The sequence below is a fragment of the Tursiops truncatus genome, chromosome 11, assembly GCF_011762595.2.
Source record: "Tursiops truncatus isolate mTurTru1 chromosome 11, mTurTru1.mat.Y, whole genome shotgun sequence".
In the NCBI taxonomy this organism is placed as follows: Eukaryota; Metazoa; Chordata; class Mammalia; order Artiodactyla; family Delphinidae; genus Tursiops; species Tursiops truncatus.
This window is the reverse complement of record NC_047044.1, coordinates 86494350-86519969: the sequence shown is the minus strand read 5'-3', so window position 1 is coordinate 86519969 and position 25620 is coordinate 86494350. Positions and strand designations below refer to the sequence as shown.

Here is a 25620-nt window from a genome sequence, read left to right as displayed (position 1 = left end):
ATTACATATTAATTAATAAATGTTCTATACAGGATATTGTTTCATAATGGAAGAAAAGTTCACTAAGACATAATATATAATACTGTCAACTTGACTACAAATCAAATTAGTAAGTTTTAGGCATTTAAAAGCCTTTGGAGGTCTTATATGCTCTGTGAAAACAAATGCCCTCAACATTAACAGTCTATGGATTTGGAATTTAGATCCACCTCCTAGATTGAAAATAGATAATCAAAAATATTCTTGTATTTATTCATTTTAACAGTTTTATTGAAGTATAAATGTAAACTTCATATAAGCACAATTTGTTGAGTTTTGACATACATATATACTTATGAAACCATCTGTCACCCCCAAAGTTCCTTCCTGCCCCTTGGTATCCATGGTAATGGATGGATTGGTAATCCATCCCTTCTGTCCTTCCCATGCCTTCTTCCCAGGCAGATACTTCTTTGCTTTCTGTCACTGTTGATTAGTTTTCATTTTCTACAGTTCTATTTAAATAGAATTTTGCAGTAAGTACTTTTTTTTTTTTTTTTTGGTCTTCTTTCACTCAGAATGATTTTGAGATTCATCCATGTTTTTGCATGTTTAATTCATACATTTCTACTTACTGCGTAGTTTCATTCATTGTATGGATATACCACCATTTTTTATCCATTCACCTCTTTATGAGCCTTTTCCGGTTTTTGGATGTTACAAATGAAGTTGCTATAAACATTCACATGCAAGTCTATGTATGGTAGTTTACTTTATTTTATCTTGGGTAAAAACCTAGGATTTGGATGACTGCATCATATGGTGCACATTTATGAACTTTTAACAAAACCACTAAACTGTTTTCCAAAGTGGTTTACCACTTGATATTCCCACCATCTGTGTGTCAGTTCTAGCCTCTTCATATTCTCACCAACACTTGATATGGTTGGTTTATTAATTATTTCCCTCATGACTAATGATGTTGAGTGTCTTTTCATGGGCTTTTATACCATCTGTGTTAGATTTCTATGGCTGCTGTAATAAATGATCACAGACTTGTTGGCTTGAAACAACAAAGTTATTCTCGCACAGTTCTGGAGGCTAGATGTCTGAAATCAGTCTTATTAGGCCAAAATCAAGGTGTTAGCAGAAATCTAGGGGAGAATCCATTTCCTTGACCTTTCCAGCATCTAGAGCTGCATTCCTTGAATTCCTAGGCTTACGTTCCCTTCCTCCATCTTCAAAGCCATGGTACAGCATCTTCTCTCTCTGACTTTGCTTCCCTCTGCTTCCATCACATGGCCTTCTTCTCTTCTATGGTCAAAGCTTCATCTGCTTTCCTCTTATATGGAACATGTGATTGCATTTAGGGCCCACCCAGATAATCCATGATAATCTCCCATCTCAAAATTGTTAATTTGCACTCATCTACAAAGTCTTTTTATTCCAAACTAAGGTAACACTCACGGATTCCAGAGATTAGGACAGGGATAAATTTGGGGAAGCCATTATTCAGCCTACTGTGCCATTCATTCATTAGTGAAGTGTATGTTCAAATCTTTGGCCCATTATTTAAAAATTTGAAAATATTTTCTACCAATGTGGCTTGTCATTTTATTTATCCTAAGAATGTCTTTTGAAGAACAGAAGTTCCTAATTTTAACTCCAGTTTAATGGATCTTCCTTTTGATGTCCTAAGAAACCTTTGGCAACCCAAGGTCACAGATATTTTCTCTTATGCTTTCTTTCATAAATTTTGTAGTGTTAGGTTTTACATCTAAGTCTATGATCCATTTGCGTTAATTTTCTTATGTGGCACTAGACAGGATCTAAGTTCATCTTCTTGCATGTGGATTTCTAAATGTTTGAACAACATTTGTTGAAAAGACTAACGTTTCTGCATTGAACTGCCTTTGCCTTTTTGTCAAAACCCACTTGTTTAGGAGATGCAGGAAGATGGCGGTGTGGGAAGACATGGAGTTAGTGTCTCCCCAAAACTAGGGGGCCTGCCACCGCTGGTGGGGGACTCTGATGCCCAAGGAGAGGGGAGGAACCCCAAAGTGAACCAGTAAGACGTAGGGGGACTGAGTGGGGAGGAGAAGTGGAGGCCAGACAGGATTGGCACCCCTGAGGCTAGAGAGATCAGGAGAGGCAGGCAGGAGGGACTCTCCGGGAAGAGCTGGAGAGAAGCGGAGGGTGATCGCCTGGCCCACTTGGGCCAGGGAGCCTGCTGAGCTCCCAAGCAGGTACCCCCCTTCCAAAGCTCTATCCAGGCTGCATAAGTCCTGGGGGCATAGGAGGGAGGCTGGGGAGATCAGGGGAGGCGGGCAGGAGGGGCCGTCCAGGAGGAGTGGGAGAGGAGAGGAGGGTGTTTGCCCCACCCACTTGAACCCAGGAAGCCTGCTGGGCTCCGAGGTGAGGTCCCCTGCCCTCTGAGACCAGAGATGGGGGTGAACCTGGGTCCCTACTGTTTCTTGAGCCTAAGCCCCACCTTCCAAAGCCCCCAGGGCTTTTTCCAGCCCTGTGGGTCCTAAGCATAGCCCCACCCACTGCCCAAACCTCACCCTTTCTTAGGCCCTGCCCTCCACAGCCAAGGTCTTTCCCCCCCACTTTTTTTTCTTTTCCCTCCTCCTCTTTTTTACTATTGTGGTACTGATGTACCTTCCGGTTGTTGATTCATATACATTTTTATTTTTATATTCTTTCTAACATATCTGTTAGTGTCCTAGTCTAATTTTATTTTTTATTTTAAATTTTTTTTGCTGCCCCACGTGGCTTGGGTTGGGCAAAGCTCCTGTAGTGGGAGGTCCGAGTCCGAACCACTGGAATAACAGAGAACATCACACCCCAGGGAATATTCATTGAAGTGAGGTCTCACACAGTTCCTCATATCAGCACCAAGACCCAGCTCTACCCAATAGCCTACAAACTCCAGTGTTGGAAGCCTCAGGCCAAGCAACCAGTAAGACAGGAACAAAATCCCACTCATAAAAAAAAAATGAGATGGCAAAAAAGTATGTCACAGATGAAGGAGCAAGGTAAAAACCTACAAGACCAAATAAATGAAGAGGAAATAGGCAATCTACCTGAAAAAGGATTCAGAGTAATGATGATAGTAAAGATGATCCAGAATCTCAGAAATAGAATGGAGGCACGGATTGAGAAAATATAGGAAATGTTTAACAAAGATCTAGAAGAACTATAAAACAAGCAAACAGAGATGAACGACACACTAACTGAAATGAAAAATACACTAGAAGGAATTAATAACAGAATAACAGAGGCAGAAGACCAAATAAGTGAGCTGGAAGACAAAATGGTGGAAATAACTGCCGAGGAGCAGAATAAAGAAAAAAGAATGGCAAGAATTGAAGACAATCTCAGAGACCTTTGGGACAACACTAAACTCACCAACATTCAAATTATAAGTGTCCCAGAAGAAGAAGAGTAAAAGAAAGGGTCTGAGAAAATATTTGAAGAGATTATAGTGGAAAACTTCCCTAACATGGGAAAGGAAATAGTCGTCACCCAAGTTTAGGAAGCACAGAGAGTCCCATACAGGATAAACCTGAGGAAAAGCATACCAAGACACATATTAATCAAACTAACAAAAATTAAATTCAAGCAAAAATATTAAAAGCAGCAAGGGAAAAACAAAAAATAACATACAAAGGAATCAGCTGATATTTCAGTGGAAACTCTGCAAGCCAGAATGGAGTGGCAGAACATACTTAAAGTGGTGAAAGAGCAAAACCTACAACCAAGATTACTCTACACAGCAAGGATCTCATTCAGATTCGATGGAGAAATCAAAAGCTTTTCAGACAAGCAAAAGCTAAGAGAATTCAGCACGACCAAATCAGCTTTAAAACAAATGCTACAGAAACTTCTCTAGGCGGGAAACACAAGAGAAGAAGACCCACCAAAACAAACCCAAAACAATTAAGAAAATGGTAATAGGAACATACATATTGATAATAACCTTGAAGGTAAATGGATTAAATACCCCAACAAAAAGACACAGACTGGCTGAATGGATACAAAAACAAGACCCATATACATGCTGTCTACTAGAGACCCACTTCAGACCTAGGGACACATACAGACTGAAAGTGAGGGGATGGAAAAAGATATTCCATGGAAATGGAAATCAAAAGAAAGCTGGAGTAGCAATACTCATATCAGATAAAATCGACTTTAAAATAGACTGTTAAAAGAGATAAGGAGGGATGCTACATCATGATCAAAGAATCAATCCAAGAAGAAGATATAACAATTATAAATGTTTATGCATCCAACATAGGACAACCCCAATACATAAAATAAATGCTAACAACCATGAAAGGAGAAATCAACAATAACAAGATAATAGTAGGAGACTTTAACATGCCACTTATACCAATGGACAGATCATCCAAACAAAATAAATAAGGAAACACAAACTTTAAATGACACAATAGACCAGATACATTTAATTGATATTTATAGAACATTACACCCCAAAGTGGCAGAATACACTTTGTTCTCAAGTGCACATGGAACATTCTCTAGGATAGATCACAGCTTGGGTCACGAATCAAGCCTCGGAAAATTTAAGAAAATTGAAATCATATCAAGCATCTTTTCTGACCACAATGCTGTGGGATTGGAAATCAATTACAGGAAAAATACTGTAAAAAAAACCAAATACATGGAGGCTAAACAGTGTGCTCCTAAATAACCAAGAGATCACTGAAGAAATCAAAGAAAAAATTAAAAAATACATAGAAACAAATGACAATGAAAACACGATGACCCAAAACCTATGGGATAGAGCAAAAGCAGTTTAAGAGGGAAGTTTATAGCAATGCAATCTCACCTCAAGAAACAAGACAAATCTCAAATAATCTAACTCTACAGTTAAAAAACTAGAGAAAGAAGAACAAAGAAAACCCAAAGAAGGAAAGAATCATAAAAATCAGATCAGAATTAAATGAAAAAGAAATGAAGGAAAAATAGCAAAGATCAATAACACTAAAAGCTGTTTCTTTGAGAAGGTAAACAAAATTGATAAACCCTTAGCCAGTGAAGAAAAAAAGGGAGAGGACGCAAATCAATAAAATTAGAAATGAAAAAGGAGAAATCACAACTGACATTGCAGAAATACAAAGGTTTATAAAAGACTACTACCAACAGCTATATGCCAATAAAATGGACAACCATGAAGAAATGGAGAAATTCTTGGAAAGGTGCAATTTTCCAAGACTAAACCAGGAAGAATTAGAAAATATAAACAGACGCATCACAAGTAATGAAATTGAAACCATAATTAAAAATCTTCCAACAAACAAAAGTCCAGGACCAGATGGCTTCACAGGTGAATTCTATCAAACATTTAGAGAATAGCTAACACCGATCCTTCGAAAACTCTTCCAAAACATTGCAGAGGGAGAAACACTCCCAAATTCATTCTACGAAGCCACCATCACCCTGATACCAAAACCAGAAAAAGATATCACAGAAAAAGAAAATTATAGACCAATCAATAGACAAATCAATATCACTGATGAACATACATGCAAAAATCCTGAACAAAATACTAGCAAACAGAATCCAACAGTACATTAAAAGGATCATATACCACGATCAAGTGGGATTTATCCCAGGAATGCAAGGATTCTTCAATATACGCAAATCAATCAGTGTGATACACCACATTAACAAATTAAGGAATAAAAACCATATGATCATCTCAATAGATGCACAAAAAGCTTTTGACAAAATTCAACACCTGTTTATGATAAAAACTCTCTAGAAAATGGGCACAGAGGGAATCTACCTCGACATAATAAAGGCCATATATGTATGACACACCCACAGTGAGCATCATATTCAATGGTGAAAAACTGAAAGCATTTCCACTAAGATCAGAAACAGGAGAAGGATGTCCACTCTCACCACTCTTATTCAACATAGTTTTGGAAGTCCTAGACACAGCAATCAGAGAAGAAAAAGAAATAAAAGGAATACAGTTTGGAAAAGAAGAAAAAACTGTCACTGTTTGCCAATGACATGATACTATACATAGATAATCCTAAAGATGCCTCCAGAAAACTACTAGAACTAATCAATGAATTTGGTAAGGTTGCAGGATAGAAAATTAATGCACAGACATCTCTGGCATTCCTATACACCAACAACAAAAAATCAGAAAGGGAAATTAAGGAAACATTTCCATTTACCATTGCAACAAGGAGAATAAAATACCTCAGAATAAGCCTGCCTAAGGAGGCAAAAGACTTGTACTCAAAAAACTATAAAACACTGATGAAAGAAATCAATGATGACATAAACAGATGGAGAGATATACCATGTTCTTGGATTGGAAGAAGCAATCTTGTGAACATGACTATACTACCCAAATCAACCTACAGATTCAATGCAATCCCTATCAAACTACCAAAGGCATTCTTCACAGAATTAGAACAAAAAATTTTACAATTCACATGGAAACACAAAAGACCCTGAATAGCCAAAGCAATCTTGAGAAAGAAAAATGGACCTGGAGGAAATAGGTTCCCTGACTTAAAACTATACCACAAAGCTACAGTAATCAAGACAGTATGGTACTGGCATAGAAACAGAAATGTAGTTCAGTGATACAGGATAGAATGCCCAGAGATAAACCCACACACATATGAGCACCTAATTTATGACAAAGGAGGCAAGAACATATAATGGAGAAAAGACAGCCTCTTCAATAAGTGGTGTTGGGAAAACTGGACAGCTACATGTAAAAGAATGAGATTAGAACAGTTCCTAACACCATATACAAAAATAAACTCCAAATGGATTAAAGACTTAAATGTGAGCCCAGACACTATAAAACTCTTAGAGGAAAACATAGGAAAAACCACTCTTTGACAGAAACCACAGCAAGATTTTTTTTGACCCACCTCCTAGAGTAATGGAAATAAAAACAAAAATAAAGTGATGGGACTTAATTAAACTTAAAGCTTTTGCACAGCAAAGGAAACCATAAACAAGACAAAAAGACAACCCTCAGAATGGGAGAAAATATTTGCAAAGGAAACAACAGACAAAGGATTAATCTCCAAAATATACAAACAGCTCATGGAGCTCAATATCAGAAAAACAAACAATCCAGCTTACAAATGGGTGGAAGACCTAAATAGACATTTCACCAAGGAAGACATACAGATGGCCAAGAGGCACATGAAAAGTTGCTCAACATCACTAATTATTAGAGAAATGCAAAACAAAACTACAAGGAGGTATCACCTCACGCCGGTCAGAATGGCCATTATCAAAAAGCTAGAAACAGTAAATGCTGGAAAGGGTGTGGTGAAAAGGGAATCCTCCTCCTCTGTTGGTGGGAACGTAAATTGACACAACCACTATGGAAAACAGTATGGAGGTTCCTTACAAAAGTAAAAATAGAACTACCATATGACCCAGCAATCCCACTACTGGGCATATACTCAGAGAAAACCATAATTCAAAAAGAGACATGTACCACAATGTTCATTGCAGCACTATTTACAATAGCCAGGTTGTAGAAGCAACCTAGGTGTCCAACGGCAGATGAGTGGATAAAGAAGATGTGGCACATATATACAATGGAATATTACTCAGCCATAAAAGGAACGAAATTGAATTATTTGTAGTGAGGTGGATGGACCTAGAGTCTGTCATACAGAGTGAAGTAAGTCAGAAAGAGAAAAACAAATACCCTATGCTAACACATATATATGGAATCTTAAAAAAAAAAAAAAAAAAAAAAGGGTACTGATGAACCTAGTTTCAGGGTAGGAATAAAGACGTAGACATAAAGAATGGACTTGAGGACTTGGGGTGGGAGGGGTTAGCTGGGGGGAAGTGAGAGTAGCATTGACATATATATGCTACCGAATGTAAAATAGTTGGCTGGTGGGAAGAAGCAGTATAGCACAGGGAGATCAGCTCGGTGCTTGCGATGACCTGGAGGGGTTGGATAGGGAGGATGGGGGGGGGGGGAGCTCAAGAGGGAGGGGATATGAGGACACGTGTATGCATATGGCTGATTTCGCTTTATTGTGCAACAGAAACTTACACCGTAATGTGAAGCTATTATACTCGAATAAAGATCTATTTTTTTAAAAATCCACTTGTTTATATAAGTGTGGGTCTATTTCTGGAAGGTCTATTCCACTCCATTCATGTATTTGTCTTTCTTGATATCAATGCCACCCTTTCTTTGATTACCATAGCTTTATAGTAAGAGTGAAATCGGGTAGTGTAAGTTCTTCAGTTTTGTTCTTTTTAAAATTGCTTTTGCTGTTTAAACTCCTTTATATTTCCATGTGAGTTTTATAATGTTTGTCAAATCCTAGCAAAAAATAAAAGCAAAGGAAAATCCTTTTGAGATTTTGACATGCTTGCATGGAATTATAGAGCAATATGAGAAGAACTGACATCAGTAATGTTGAGCCTCCTGACTGATGAACTAAGTATACTAGAGCTTCTTTACATTCACTCAGCAATATTTTTTTAGTTTTCAGAGTCCAGGCATTTATTCCTATGTATTCTTTATCTGTGCCAAATACCGTTAAAGAAAATAAGGTCATGGCACCAATATAAAAACCTTAAACATTTTTCATATTTCTCTGCAAGTATGTTCTATTTGGTTGAAATGTATTGGTTGTCTTTGTGGAGGTATATCTCTGGTTTTAAAAATATGTCTGTCAATGTGTCCTTTTCCAAATAGAGTAACCATTTTCTTATCCTTGATTTCTACAGCATTTTACACCATCCATTTCTTATGCAAATCTCAACACAAAAAATATATATTTCTAATTTATCTTTCTATCACATATATGATAAAGTTAAGTTAAAGGACCTGGCAGTTAAATGGTTTAACAATGTTCCAGGTTCATCAACAAGGGAAAGTGCAGAAAGAAGTATGATACTTATCTCTTTGATTTACAGAATCCCTGATTATTCTCCAGTAAATTAGCTTTGAATTTTTTCCATTTTTTAAGTACCATGAAATAAGGGTTTAATCAATTTTCTATGTACATACAGTCATTATTTTAGAAAATACAACAAGATTTCTAAATATTGTATCAGTATTGAGTTTAAAGCATAATTGCGAAAGGCATGGGAGGTAGACATTAATGTCTCTGTAGTCCAAAGCACTTTAGATCAGTGTGTTCTATTTGTATTCCGTCACTGCAATAAGTGAAACTCATTTCTGTTTCTGTTTTTCAGTTCAAGCAGCATAAAGTAAAATTTTTTTCTCACTGATTCTCAGAGGTTAATACAGAAAAAGCCTATGATAATCACCATGTTACTTATCAAAGGGCAAAGCTCAAGTTTACAGCCCTGTGGACTAATAGGTGGTTTTGAAGGGATTGATATAAGTGGTATAATCACCCTTCTAATTATTCTATTGCAAAGTTAGTTTTTTCCAAAGAAATAAGGTAAGTGGAAATGGATACTATCTAGTGGCTAATTGTGTAGTTTAAACTAGTTAAATGGAATACATTTCAACAAATATTTGTATATTTATCTCCTTCAGAAATACAGTTTTTGTAATTAAACAGAGTTGAATATTTCAATATGCCTGGAGTTTCAAATATTATGCCATTATACATTTGAAAAGGATTAAATTCTTCTCACCAGAAATGCTATTTTATGAATTTCTATTTTATAAAGTTGAAGGTAAATATCATTTTAGGTTGTAGCATCTTCTGATGATTTTTAAGGTAATGTCGATTTCATCTTTAAGGCAGAAAACAACTGTCACTGAGTTGACTAAGCTTTTTGTTGTCAAAAGTTATTACTATTTTTACACCACCCTGGTATGCCAGTAAATGTTTCTCAGTTCATTATCATGCCCAGACCTTTATAATATAGCTTAATACAGGATGAAAATATTTGTCCACTTTTGGTTTGGATGTTTGTGAACATGGATGATTGTGGGGAATCAAATGTAGTTGTTAAAAAGGGTTTTCACTGATGAATAACAAAATTCCTCAGAGGTATGGGTACATGTATTTTTAATAGGTACATTTACCTGATTACCATCATCCATTTGTAGTTTGCTCCAATTGGTCCACATTAACGGGCTTAAAAAAAATAGTTATTAAGCCAAGACCTCTCAGACTTTCTGAGCAAGACTGATTTCTGTTTAAATATAAATTAAAATTTATAAAGTATTTGAAAAATACTAAATTACGTTTTCAGCATTCAGCTTATTTTGGAGCTAAGGACTGGCTAACTTGGATGGTTTGTTAGGTTGCTTTTTACTAAGTTAGAAGTAAGTGTTTTAAATATATGGCAGAAAACCTACCTCTAAAGGACCTAAATGACCTATTATAAAAGAAGCTTATTTTTAATAATTAGACACTGTATTTGTTTACATGTATACTTCAGAGTTCCTCTGAAAAAATCAGTCCCCACATTTTTGCTTTCCTAAAAACAGTGATGGAGTTGTTCTAACTAGCTTTACTTGAGTTTCTTTCTAAGTTGCTTTTAGGGAAAATGACTTGAATCACTGTGTTGTTCAAGTTGATAGTATATGATGATTTAACCCTCAGAACTCTAGTGCTGTGTACTTTGGCATCACTCCAAGTGACCATGAGATACACATAGGGCATACTTTGTCTTTGCTGAAATTGTGAAAACATTGCAATTTCAGATTATGTGCTACCTGCTCCAAAATAATAAACTGCCCTATCTATTGCTTTCACTCATGAGTCTATAAAATAGAGTTCCCCATGGTTCCTTTAAAACGAAATCGGGAATGTGTTCTTTCAGTGGATATTCATTTCAGTGGGTATTCATATTAACGTGTGGATTTGGGTGCTGTTGTTACATTCATTTTAGAAGTAGATTTTCACAGGAAACTAACAACATTTCAAAATTTAGCTCTAGTTTCTCGTAGATAATTCTTCCTGCCTCTACTTTTTCTTTGAGCAGGTAAAACTGAACACACAATTACTTACTTATACTCAAAGTTGCTAACCGGAGATTCAAGCCAAGAGCTTCCAGAGTAAAGCAGTCTCTTTTGTTAGCATTTGAAGCCAAACTACATGAAAAGTTAATTTTAAGATTAACTATGTTTAGAAGCACCTTTAAAAGAAATCTTACAGCTACATTTCCAATGATCAGGCTTAAATCAAAGGACTTGCTTTGCTGGAGGAACCCTGAGAGATAAGAACGCATAAAACCTCAGCGGTAAATCAGTTTAACGTAAATAAGGTTTCAAAATGTTTAAATTCAGTTTAACTGATTTTTTTCAGTCTACAGAATACCAAATAGTCAGCTTAACAAATGATTTCATGTTTTTCTCCAGCGTTTCAGGGGCAAGAAAACCAGGGAATGAGAAACATTACTTCTGAGATTTAAAAAATTGAAGTGAATGTATATTAAAATTTGAACAAAAGAAGAGATAAGTATTTCTTTTTTCTTTTTTGGTTTTAAGAGTTTATTTAAGCAAAAATTGATTCAAACCAGGAAGCACCAAACCAGAAGTGATTAGAAGAGCTAGTAAGATAAGTATTTCTAATTTTCTATTTTGAATTATTTATGCATACTCAAGAATATCTTTAATAGCAATAATATGTGATATACTTTAGATGTTACATTTTAACATTAATGTATCCTAAGATCATTTTGGTATACATAGATATTTGGGCACGTGTGGTATGTATGTGTATATTGTGTGTGTGTGTGTGTATATATATATATAATTTAACATAAACGTAACATGTCTCTTGACTGATCATTTTTAAAATCAATTCAGAAAACTTAATTTTCTAAAAATTTAATTAAATTTGTTTTTCTATTTTTATTGAGGTGTAGTTGACATACAGTACTATATAGTTTCAAGTTTCAACATAGTGATTTTACATTTATCTACATTTCTAATTAATCATCATGATCATTCTAGTAACCATTTGTCACCATACGAAGTTATTACAATATTATTGACTGTATTTCCTATGCTATACATTACATACCTATGACATTTATTTATTTATTTTTATTAGTTTCGAAAAAGTATTTATCATAGTGCTCAATTTTTACAAAGTGGGATCCATTCATATCTGTTCTTTATCTAACATTCTGACTTATTTTTAAACTGAAAGTTTATACCTCTTAATCCCTTTCACCTATTTTGCCCATGCCCCCACCCCTCTCCCTTCTGTCAACCACCTGTTTGCTCTCTGTATCTATGAGTCTCTTTCTGCTTTGTTTTATTTGTTCATTAATTTTGTTTTTTAGATTCCTCATATAAGTGAAATCGTACGGTATTTGTCATTCTCTGTCTGACTTTTCACTTAGTATAATACTCTCTAGGTTCATCCATGTTGTCATAAATGGCAAGGTTTTATTCTTTTTTATGGCTGAGTAATATTCCATTCTACATCTTTATCAATTCCTCTGTCAATACACACTTAGGCTGCTTTCATGTCTTGGCTATTGTAAATAATGCTGCATGATCACTGGGGTGCGTATATCTTTTTGAATTAGTGTTTTGGGGTTCTCTATTGGAATAAATACCTAGAAGTGGAATTGCTGGATCATATTGGTAGCTCTGTTTTTAATTTTTTAAGGAATCTCCATACTGTTATCCATAGTGGTTGCACCAATTTACATTCCCACCAACAGTGTACAAGGGGTCCCTTTTCTCCACATCCTCACCAATATTTGTTTTTCTTTGTCTTTTTGATAATAGCTAACCCCCAGGTGTGAGGTGATATCTCACTGGGTTTTGATTTGCATTTCCTGATGATTAGTGATGTTGAGCATCTTTTCATGGGCCTGTTGGGCATCTGTATGTCTTCCTTGGATTCCTCTCTGATTCCCAGACCTGAATTTTGTTTTGTTTGTTTTCTTCCCCAAGTTAGGGAAGTTTTCTGTTTTTTGTTTTGTTTTTTTTCTCCCCAAGTAAATCTCTACCCCTTTCTCTCTCTCTCTTCTTCTCCTTCTGGAACCCCTATAATTTGAATGTTACTATACTTGATGCTGTCTTTGAAATCCTTTAAACTATTCTCATTTTATAAAATTCTTTTTTCTTTTTGCTATTTCTATTGGGTGATTTCTACTACCCTGTCTTTCAGACTGTTGATTCATTCTTCTGCATCCTCTAGTCTGCTGTTGATTCCCTCTAGTGTATTTTTCATTTCAATTATTGTATTCTTCAGTTCTAATTGGTTCATTTTTAAATTTTCTGTCTCCTTGTTGAAGTTCTCACTGAGTTCATCCATTCTTCCCCCAAGTTTGCTTAGTATCCTTATCACTCTTACTTTGAGCTCTTTATCTGGTCAATTCTTATCTCCGTTTCATTTCATTTCATTCTCTTTCTGAGATTTTGTCTTGTTTATTTGTTTGGAAGGTATTCCTTTGTTTCCTTATTTTGCCTAATTCTCTGTGTTTCTGTCTGTGTATTAGATATATCAGCTACATCTTCCACACTTAAAAGGGTGTCCTTATGTAGAATATGTCCTGTGGGTCCCAGTGGCACAATCCCCCGGCACCAGAACCAGGTGCTCCAGGGGTATCCCCTCTGTGGTCTGCATGTGCCATTCTATTGTGGGTGGGCCATGATTGCTGCAGGCATGCTGATATGTGGGGCCAGCCCCTTGGAGTGGGAGCTGCTTTGAAGGGGCACTTGTGCTAGCTGGGGCTGCCCACCAGGTGGGGCAGAGCAGGAGTTACTTTGGAGGGGCTGACCAGGACAGGTGGGAAGACGCTGCAGTGGGGCACAGAGTGTTAGGTAGGTTGATGGAGAGCAACAGAAATTGCACCTGCCAACACTGGGCCAACTATGTGGAAGGAGAGTTTAAAAAAAAAAAGGCAGCTGTCAGCACTCTCATCCCCAGAGAAAGTTCTACCAGATCCCAGCCCCTCCAGCATATGCCCTAAAATTAGTCAGTGAATTTCTTTCTCATATGACCCAGGCACTTTTGAAGCTGCTGCCTCTGCACTGGTATTCCAAGCAAGTGAGTTTGTTCAGGAGCCCTTCAAGAGCAGAGTCTTGGTTTCCCACAGCCCTCTGGTTCTTTTGTATGTTTGTATTTGTTTCTCATTAAGAATCAAGTCAACTACTGGGGGAAGAAATACATATATATATATATATATATAACAAAAATTAATTCATTTATTTAAATTCATTTTTTGTTAGCAAATAGAATAGGAATGTAAACTTCTTGGATTTTATTCCCCAGGAGTTATCAGTGGGTTTTTTTTTTTTCTTTTTTGGCTGCATTGGGTCTTTGTTGCTGCATGTGGGCTTTCTCTAGTTGTGGCGAGCAGGGCCACTCTTGGTTGAGGTGAGTGGGCTTCTCATTGCAGTGGCTTCTCTTGTTGCAGAGCACAGGCTCTAGGCTCATGGGCTTCAGTAGTTGTGGCACACAGGCTCAGTAGTTGTAGCTAGTGGGCTAAGAGCACAGGCTTAGTAGTTGTGGTACACGGGCTTTGTTGTTCTGTGCATGTGGGATCTTCCCGGACCAGGGCTTGAACCTGTGTCCCCTGCATTGGCAGGTAGATTCTTAACCACTGCGCCACCAGGGAAGCCCCTATCAATGGGTTTTTAAGCCAGCTAAAGAAAGGCAATTCTTGAGGGGAGGAGTCAAGATGATGGTGTGGGACACAATCCCACTCATTAAAAAAAAAAAAAATGAGATGGCAAAAAAATATGTCACAGATGAAGGAGCAAGGTAAAAACCTACAAGACCAAATAAATGAAGAGGAAATAGGCAATCTACCTGAAAAAGAATTCAGCGTAATGATAGTAAAGATGATCCAGAATCTTGGAAATAGAATGGAAGCATGGATTGAGAAAATACAAGAAATGTTTAACAAAGATCTAGAAGAACTAGAAAACAAATAAACAGAGATGAACAACACAATAAATGAAATGAAAAATACACTAGAAAGAATCAATAACAGTATAACAGAGGCAGAAGAATGAATAAGTGAGCTGGAAGACAAAATGGTGGAAATAACTGCCGAGAAGCAGAATAAACAAAAAAGAATGAAAAGAATTGAAGACAATCTCAGAGACCTCTGGGACAAAACTAAGCACACCAACATTCGAATTATAGGGGTCCCAGAAGAAGAAGAGAAAAAGAAAGGGCCTGAGAAAATATTTGAAGAGATTATAGTCGAAAACTTCCCTAACATGGGAAAGGAAATAGTCACCCACGTCCAGGAAGCACAGAGAGTCCCATACAGGATAAACCTGAGGAAAAACACACCAAAACACATATTAATCAAACTAACAAAAATTAAATTCAGAGAGGAAATATTAAAAGCAGCAAGGAAAAAACAAAAAATAACATACAGAGGAATCCCCATGAGGTTATCAACTGACTTTTCACTCTTCAGGCCAGAAGGGAGTGGCAGGATATACTTAGAGTGATGAAAGAGCAAAGCCTACAACCAAGAATACTCTACCCAGCAAGGATCACATTCAGATTCGATGGAGAAGTCAAAAGCTTTATAGACAAACAGAAGCTAAGAGAATTCAGCACAACCAAACCAGCTTTATAACAAATGCTAAAGAAACTTCTCTGGTGGGAAACACAAGAGAAGAAAAAGACCCACAAAAACAAATCCAAAACAATTAAGAAAATCGTAATAGGAACATCCATATCGATAATAACTGTGAATGTAAATGGATTAAATGTCCAAACCAAAAGACACAGACTGGCTGAATGGATACAAAAACAAGGCCCATATATATGCTGTCTACAAGAGACCCACTTCAGACCTAGGGACACATACAGACTGAAAGTGAGGGGATGGAAAAAGATATTCCATGCAAATGGAAATCAAAAGAAAGCTGGAGTAGCAATAGGTGTATCAGATAAAATAGACTTTAAAATAAAGACTGTTACAAGAGAAAAGGAGGGGCACTACATAATGATCAAAGGATCAATCCAAAAAGAGGATATAACAATTATAAAAATTTATGCACCTAACATAGGAGCACCCATTGGGCAAATGATAACAATCATGAAAGGAGAAATCGACAGTAACACAATCATAGTAGGGGACTTTAACACACCACTTACACCAATGGACAGATCATCCAAACAGAAAATAAATAAGGAAACACAAGCTTTAAATGACACAATAGGCCAGATAGATCTAATTGATATTTATAGAACATTACACCCCAAAGTGGCAGAATACACTGTCTTATCAAGTGCACGTGGAATATTCTCCAGGGTAGATCACATCTTGGGTCACAAATCAAGCCTTAGAATATTTAAGAAAATTGAAATCATATCAAGCATCTTTTCTGACCACAATGCTATGAGACTGGAAATCAATTACAGGAAAAAAACTGTAAAAAACACAAATACATGGAGGCTAAACCATACACTACTAAATAACCAAGAGATCACTGAAGAAATCAAGAAATGAAAAAATACATAGAGAAAAATGACAACGAAAACACAAGGGCCCAAAACCTATTGGATGCAGGAAAAGCAGTTTAAGAGGGAAATTTATAGCAATTCAGTCTCACCTCAAGAAACAAGAAAAGTCTCAAATAAACAATCTAACCCTACACTTGAAACAACTAGAGAAAGAAGAACAAAGAAAACCCAAAGTCAGTAGAAGGAAAGAAATCATAAGGATCAGAGCAGAAGTAAATGAGGTAGAAACAAAGAACACAAGAGCAAAGATCAATAAAACTAAAAGCTGGTTCTTTGAGAAAATGAAAAAATTGATAAACCCTTAGCCAGACTCATCAAGAAAAAAAGCGAGAGGATGATAATCAATAAAATAAACGGAAAGGAGAAATTACAATTGACATTGCAGGAATACAAAGGATTATAAGAGACTACTACGAACAACTATATGCCAATAAAATGGACAACCACGAGAAATGGACAAATTCTTGGAAAGGTGCAATTTTCCAAGACTGAACCAGGAAGAATTAGAGAATTAGAAGGAAGAATTAGAAAATACAAACAGATGTATCACAAGTAATGAAATTGAAACCGTAATTAAAAATCTCCAACAAACAAAAGTCCAGGACCAGATGGCTTCACAGGTGAATTCTATCAAACATTTAGAAAATAACTAACACCGATCCTTCTCAAACTCTTCCAGAACATTGCAGAGGGAGAAACACTCCCAAATTCATTCTATGAAGCCACCATCACCCTGATACCAAAACCAGAAAAAGATATCACAGAAAAAGAAAATTATAGACCAATATCACTGATGAACATAGATGCAAAAATCCTGAACAAAATACTAGCAAACAGAATCCAACAGCACATTAAAAGGATCACACACCATGATCAAGTGGGCTTTATCCCAGGGATGCAAGGATTCTTCAATATACGCAAATCAATCAGTGTGATACACCACATTAACAAACTAAGGAATAAAAACCATATGATCATCTCAATACATGCAGAAAAAGCTTTTGACAAAATTTGACACCATTTATGATAAAAACTCTCCAGAAAATGGGCATAGAGGGAACCTACCTCAACATAATATAGGCCATATATGACAAATGCATAGCAAGCATCACGCTCAATGGTGAAAAACTGAAAGCATTTCCACTAAGATCAGGAACAAGTCAAGGATGTCCACTCTCACCACTCTTATTCAACATAGTTTTGGAAGTCCTAGCCACAGCAATCAGAGAAGAAAAAGAAATAAAAGGAATACAGTTTGGAAAAGAAGAAGTAAAACTGTCACTGTATGCCGATAACATGATACTATATATAGAAGATCCTAAAGATGCCTCCAGAAAACTACTAGAACTAATCAATGAATTGGTAAGGTTGCAGGATACAAAATTAATGCACAGAAATCTCTGGCATTCCTATACACCAACAATGAAAAATCAGAAAGAGAAATTAAGGAAACAGTCCCATTTACCACTGCAACAAAGAGAATAACATACCTCAGAATAAACCTGCCTAAGGAGGCGAAAGACTTGTACTCAGAAAACTATAAAACACTGATCAATAGAAATCAAAGATGACATAAACAGATGGAGAAATATCCCATGTTCTTGGATTGGAAGAATCAATATTGTGAAAATGACTGTTCTATCGAAAGCAATCTACAAATTGCAATCCCTATCAAACTACCAATGGCATTCTTCACAGAATTAGAACAAAAAATCTTACAATTCATATGGACACAGAAAAGACCCCAAATAGCCAAAGCTATCTTGAGAAAGAAAAACGTGGTTGGAGGAATCAGGCTCCTGACTTCAAACTATACAACAAAGCTACAGTAATCAAGACAGTATGATACTGGCACAAAAACAGAAATATAGATCAGTGGTACAGGATAGAATGCCCAGAGATAAACCCAGCCACATATGGGCACCTAATTTATGACAAAAGAGGCAAGAACATACAATGTAGAAAAGACAGCCTCTCCAGTAAGTGGTGCTGGGAAAACTGGACAGTTACATGTAAAAGAATGAAATTAAAACACTGTACACAAAAGTAAACTCCCAATGGATTAAAGACTTAAATGTAAGCCCAGACACTGTAAAACTTTTAGAAGAAAATATAGGAAAAACACTCTTTGATATAAACCACAGCAAGGTCTTTTTTGACACACCTTCTAGAGTAATGGAAATAAAAACAAAAATAAACAAATGGGACTTAATTAAACTTAAAAACTTTTGCACAGCAAAGGAAACCATAAACAAGACAAAAAGACAACCCTCAGAATGGGAGAAAATATTTGCAAATGGAACAACAGACAAAGGGTTAATCTCAAAAATATACAAACAGCTCATGGAGCTCAATATCAAAAAAACAAACAATCAAGTTTAAAAATGGGTGGAAGACCTAAATTGACATTTCACCAAGGAAGACATACAGATTGCAAGAGGCACATGAAAAGGTGCTCAACATCACTAATTATTAGAGAAATGCAAATCAAAACTACAATGAGGTATCATCTCATGCAGGTCAGACTAGCCATTATCAAAAAAGCTAGAAACAGTAAACGCTGGAAAGGGTGTGGTGAAAAGGGAACCCTCCTACACTGTTGATGGGAATGTAAATTGATACAACCACTATGGAAAACAGTATGGAGTTTCCTTAAAAAACTAAAAATAGAACTACCATATGACCCAGCAATCCCACTACTGGGCATATACCCTGAGAAAACCATAATTCAAAAAGACATGTACCACAATGTTCATTGCAGCTCTATTTACAATAGCCAGGACATGGAAGCCACCTAAGTGTCCATCGACAGATGAATGGATAAAGAAGATGTGGCACATATATACAACGGAATATTACTCAGCCATAAAAGGAAACAAAATTGAGTTATTTGTAATGAGCTGGATGGACCTAGAGTCTGTCATGCAGAGTTAAGTATGTCAGAAAGAGAAAAACAAATACTGTATGCTAACGCATATATATGGAATCTAAAAAAAAAAAAAAGGTACTGATGAACCTAGTTGCAGGGCAGGAATAAAGAGGTAGACATAGAGAATAGACTTGAGGACATGGCGTGGGAGGGTGAATCTGGGGTGAAGTCCGAGTAGCATCAACATATGTACACTACAGAATGTAGAATAGTTGGCTGGTGGGAAGCAGCAGCATTGCACAGGGAGATCAGCTTGGTGCTTTGCAATGACCTCGAGGGGTGGGATAGGGAGGATGTGGGGGAGGCTCAAGAGGGAGGGGATATGGGGACATGTTTATGCCTATGGCTGATTCACTTTGTAGTACAACAGAAACTAACACAGTATTGTGAAGAAATTATACTCCAATAAAGATCTATTTTAAAAAAAAGGCAATTCCTGGGAGAATTAAAATATTGCAAGTGATAACTTAAGGCCAAATAATCCATGCATATATATACTTGACTCTGTTGCAACAAATGCTGTTATTGGCAGAGTCACTTTGATATAGACAAGACTCTTCTCTCTTTTATTCTTTCCGAGATTTTTCTCTCTGGGGTGTGTATGTCAGAGGCCTGAAATGAAAGTGAAAGTAGACTTACTTCTTTCCGCATTTCTGTCTCTTCTTCCTTCCCTCTTTTCAACCCAATCACTAAATATTTATATTCTGAGCACTGGGCTAGGTGCCAGGGAACAAGAGATGAGTAAGACACAGTCCCTGATCAAGGGCTTTCCCATCTAGTGGGAAAGACAGAATAAATAAATACAAGAAATAAAGTGTTGTAGGCTCTCTGATAAAAGTATGTACCTCTAGGGAAAAGGTAAGAAGCAGTTATACGTAGGAGGATCTGACAAGTTTACAGGTAAAATGATGGTTGCAATGATTATGAGCTTGTACTTGCCAAGTAGACGAAGTGAGAAGAGTGTTCCAGAAAAAAGCAGCAGCCCAAGAAAAGTAAAGAGAATCAAAATGATAAGTGAATGCAGGATGGTTTAGATAGTTTTGGTGTGGCTGGAGTATGAGGTGAATGTGGGAATAGTAAAGAGAGAGGCACCAAAGAGATAGACTGAGATGGTTTTGAATAGCTTTGACATTTTAGAAATCTGGAGTTTGTGCTAAAGAGAAAAGAAACCTATAGAAGGATTTCTTGTTTTAGTAATATCCTTCTTGCAGCCAAGTGGAAGACAGTTTGCAGAGAGGCCCATGTAGAAGGAAGGGTGAGGAGGGAGACTTTCAATAATTCAAGCAAAGGTGAAGATCTAGACTAAGGCAGTAGCTAAAGCAATAGAGATAGAGGAATAAGTGCAAAACAAAGATTATTTAAACAAGCTTTATCAGTATCAACTTAGTGGAAGGCAAAGGGGCTATCAGGAATTGTTTTTTCCTATGTCCACCAAGACTAGAAGGCAAGTAGCCTGAATTCTCTACTTTTTAAATAATAATTGGTTGTGGTTCAGTAATCACTTCTTTATATAAAAGACAAGAAAATATTTTCTCTGTAATTTCTCTATATGGCAGGGTGTCTTTAGGTGGTTTTTCTTTCTCTCTCTCTTTCTGTTACTTTTTCTTGTTGCTGTTCGTATCTTACAGAGTTCATGCTGGCAGAGGGAGTTTGGGCTAATCTGGAAAAAAAAAGAATTGATTTCTTTGTATATATATTCATTCACTCAACATCTACATAGCATCTGCACTGTGTCCCTGGGGATATGAAAATAAAATGATCTGATCCATGGCCTTGACTTAAAGACTTTACACATAATGGAGAGAACATATAGGAACTGCTACTGAATAATAATAAAATAACCTCCATAATGGAGGTATGTATGAACTGCAGAGGAACACAGAAGAAAGTAAATGCTTGAGGCCAGACTTGAAAAACGAATAGTTTGCCGTGGGGAGGGGAAGCCAGACAGAATGAAGACATCTTATATTCAAGATTTCAGACAAATAAGTGAAGGAAGAACAAATGTTTCAGAATGACCTGGGGGAACATGGTAAGAGATAAAGCCACTTAAAGTAGGTAGGCAGGAGCCAGGTTATGGAGGGCTCTTCAAGACAAAATATTCAAGAGTTATGACGTGATCAGAACTGCATGTGCAGAGAAAAGAAAAGAACTAGCATGAGTCAGGTATGTGCTAACACTGTGATGAGTGCCGTAGGTAGAGTATCTCAGGCTGATGAGTGAGAAGAACAGAGTTTTGAAACTAAACAAACCTGAGTTCAGATCCTAGATTTTCTTAATTTTAAGAGTTCAAGTTCTTCAAATATCTATCCTCTTCAAAATGTTTAACATGTAATTTGTATAGTTATTATAAAGAACAGATGTTAGCTGTAAAGTGTATAACATATAGATGTAATTATATTATTACTACCAAGAAACACTGTTAGAGTTGAAATTCAAACCCATGCTTGATTCCAAAGAATACATGTGACACAAGCCTTACTGAATCAGAATGTTGCAGCTCCTTGGACTGCTTGGTTTAGCAGTGGGTATATAACTCATTCCGAGTCCACCAGTTACCCTTGAGAATTATATGGGAGACAAGGTCTATTTTTCTGATAGATTTAGGCAAGGAGAATGTGAACCTAGAAATCCTTGTCATCTTTTGCCACCATGAAGCATGAACTGGCCAGGAAGTCAAGCCAGAATCGAGGGAGACAGAGTCAAGAAAGTGATAGTAAGTCCTGGTTCAGTTGGATGAACCGAAGTTGAATGAAGTTAGCTCTAACTATGATTTTTTTTGTTTTTAGGTAAAGGAGCTAAGTAATAATAACAACCACAATAATAAAACTAACTTTTGGCTTAACTCAGCATGAATTGAGTTTTCAGTCACCTGTATGCAAGAATACTGAATAATAAAATTGGAATGAGCAACATAGAAGCTGCCTTTGGAACAGAAATACTGTAGGGGTGGGAAGGACTGTAATCAATAAGGGAAAGGACTAAATATTCGAAAGTAGAGACAGTTCATGTAGATCGCTTGTTCTAGAAGCTGAGCTATTAAAAAAAAAAAACTTTTTTAAAGGAGATGGTGCGGTAGGTGGATTTTAGGCAGAGATGAGGAAGTCTTCATTCCTAAGATGGGAGAGCCTTGAGCATGTTTGTAGATTAGGGAAAGATGCCAGTGGAAAGGAAAAGGTTGACAGTGCTGAGAAGAGAAGGGGTAATTAATGGAGGAAAGTCCAGGCAGAGACAGGGTATGATGAATATTTCTATTGCCATGAAATCTCTAGTAAGGTCTAGTGTCTGCTCAGATGGTAAATTCTACTAAATATGTGCAATTTTTTATTAAAAAAACATTTTTTTACTTCTTCAGCATGTCTAACTGTATTTTTTATGTCTTCTCTAATCTCTCCCACTTTCCTAAATCCTATGACGTCTTAGAACACCCCACTCTCCCACTAAAAACAAACATGCAAATAAACAGAACTAAAAAGTCCCTATTCAGACCGGTGGAGATTTTCACAGCCAAAGAATACTTCAGGGTAACTGAAGCAATCTCAGAAGAGTCATTTGGTAAGTTTTTAGGTTCTGCTCTACTTTTTTGACTGCAGTTTTGCACAAGCTGGTGCACAAACACAATGGGAACGAGGATTACGTCAAATGTATGAAAGACATGGCTGGAATCCAATGGGAAAGCCATGCCCTCCGCATTTGGCAGGAGGAGTGTGGGAAGGCAGTGGCTTTGTAAAGTGATGAGTCACACTTGAACAGACTCTCTGGAAGGAATTAGTTCAAGAGAAGGCTGGAGAGCTCCCGGACATGTATGAGTGCCTCGGACCATTAGCAATATGTGTGTGATCACAGAGAAACAAGGAAACCCTGAGAGCCTTAGCCCTTCTTTCTGGAACCAGCAGAGGAATGTATTCTTGCTTCTTGTGCTCCTGCGCTGGGTGGAAAATCACAGCCCTTCTGTTCTAGTGAGAAAACATTTCACGAGCACTAGTTTTTAGAAAACTTTATCTTGACCCAAGGTATATCATACAGATGTTAAATATGGTCACTGGATAAAGAAAGCCATGACTCTGAAGAAAAGATTAATCCAAGTTCATCTGGGCCACAAAATTAATGAGCTTGAGAAAGACTGGGCAAGAGATGGGTGAGAGAGAAGAAACCTGTTTGTTTAACTCGGAATCAATCATCAAAAAACAAGCATCTGACGGGCAGCAAGTGACTAGCCTATAGACACACCCTAAAATAATAACCAGGCAAAGAACAAAACCAAATTTAAATAGCAAACTTACCTATTGAACAACATTATAAATATCAAATGCCACGTATCAGGAATCAAAATTTCCTATTTCTTGTGGTGGTAAACTGTTCACTATTTAAGGCCTTGAGCAGAGATGGGCTATCTTTTTGCGATAATATTAAAAATAAATAAATATAAATATCTGTATACATAAATAACAGCTATTCTTCTGATTCTATTTGTGGTACCTTTTCATGGTAATCATATACCTTTGAACAGCAGTAGGAAAATTCTGGTCTTACAACAATGCGTTACATTTTGAGCTTGTGATGTAGAATAATACAACTCTTTGTGATACTCTTGAATGCTCAGATTTGACCAGAGAATAAAAAATGGTTAGGCTTTTGTAGGCCGAATTATCAAAATGTGACCTAAATCCCCACAAATTGGTTTTTTAAGTGAAGCGCCCTGAAATCAATATAATTCAGTAGCAGATAATGCAACTGAGTTTGCCCTTTGGTTCATAAAGTATCATTTTGTTTCTGAAGCATTGAGGGACAGATCAGGAAACAGAATTGGTTTCATGCCGTCTAAAATGGATAAAGAACTGCTAGGATAGAGGCAGTTGAGAAAGGGCGTCAGAAAAGGGCTTTGGAGTGTGTTAAAACCGCAGCTCATTTCTAGCTGTTAAAATATAAAGCTTAGTGTTTTTTCATTTCAGAAGACCAAAAGTACTTGGGGGGGGGGCAGGGGAGGGGAGACAGAGCCCTCCTAGTTCTGGGCACTTTCGGCGGAGGCACAAAGCCTGTACAACCCAATTGTAATAAAATGACTCGACCATTTCATTATTCCACTTTCATTGGCTTAGGAGAATAACCTTGACACTAGGTTACTGTGGAATTGAAGTTTCCACAAACTGTTAACATCTCCGCCGTGTGACTAGAATGATGTCAGTAGATCCAGTGGTTGAGGCCGACGGTGAACAGCGAAGGGATGTCCTCTAATCGCAGTGAAAATGATGGGCTCGTTTGGCTTTGACTTTTAAAAATTGCCAGAGAAGAGTGTTCTTTGTCTCCTGCTGCTTGAAAGGAGCTGGAAGCTGTAGGTACGTGAGAGCTGATTCTCTCCAGTCTCCCTTTGCATGAAAGTTCTTGGCCCTTTGCCTGGTTTACTTTACAATTTGTATGACCTCATTATTCTTCTTTTCCTCTAGTGTCCTGCCCTGAAGAGCTTTTTCTGAATGTGATTTTTTTCTGTCTCTGTCTTCAGAGTTGGCCACGCAGAAATCTAATAAAGAATGTCAAAGTGCTACCTCCACGATATGGTAATAGTGACTTTTGCTTGGGGATCACAGTCTATTATCAATGCAGGACTTCTGCGGAGGACTTTGGAAAAAAGTCCGTTACAATATGTTTTGCCCATTCTACAGATTAAAAAACTGAGGTATATTAGAAAATGAGCAATTCTAATGGTCATGTGCCAAAATATTACAGTAAGTAAAAAGAGTTGACAGTGGCTTCATCCATCAATTCTAATTCCCACACTGACTTTGTAAATTAAATGTCATTGTTTCCATTTGCTGCCTAGTCCCAGGGCTAGCATTTGACTCAATGCCTGTCTCCTTCCAAAACTTGGTTTTAGTCACATCACACAGATTAGGCTCCCAATTGATTTAATAATTTTATTCCATGTTTAAGTAGAACATTAAGTTTTCAAAAGCATTTTATTAACTTGTACTTTATCCTCACAAGAATCTTTTGCATTTAATAGGGATTACTAACTTTTTCTTACAGATGAAGAAACCAAGGTAAATAGAGACCCTTTGGCCTGCTACAAATGTTAACCACGTTCGTTATAGAAATTAGAATTCAGGTCTCTGTATTGAAAGGCTGTGTCATTTACGTTAGATCACATTGTCTCTTTTTGAGTGTTTATTTTGCGATAGACCCAAAGCAGTTAAGGTCAATGATATATGTATCAGGATTTCCACAAATAACCACCTAACTTTACATGACGTTACTAAAGCTGTAGGTAAGAGGGGCTAT

At 36.9% G+C, this 25620-nt stretch overlaps 1 long non-coding RNA gene across 1 annotated transcript in view; it reads left to right on the top strand.

The window, feature by feature from the left end:
• The window catches only part of LOC117314279 (uncharacterized), a 305123-nt gene that overhangs the window by 220060 nt on the left and 59443 nt on the right, over nucleotides 1-25620 (top strand). The window contains exons 4-6 of the long non-coding RNA XR_004529022.2: nucleotides 11318-22899; nucleotides 24444-24680; nucleotides 24789-24899. This is a non-coding gene — a long non-coding RNA (uncharacterized lncRNA). The remainder of the gene's footprint in view (nucleotides 1-11317; nucleotides 22900-24443; nucleotides 24681-24788; nucleotides 24900-25620) is intronic.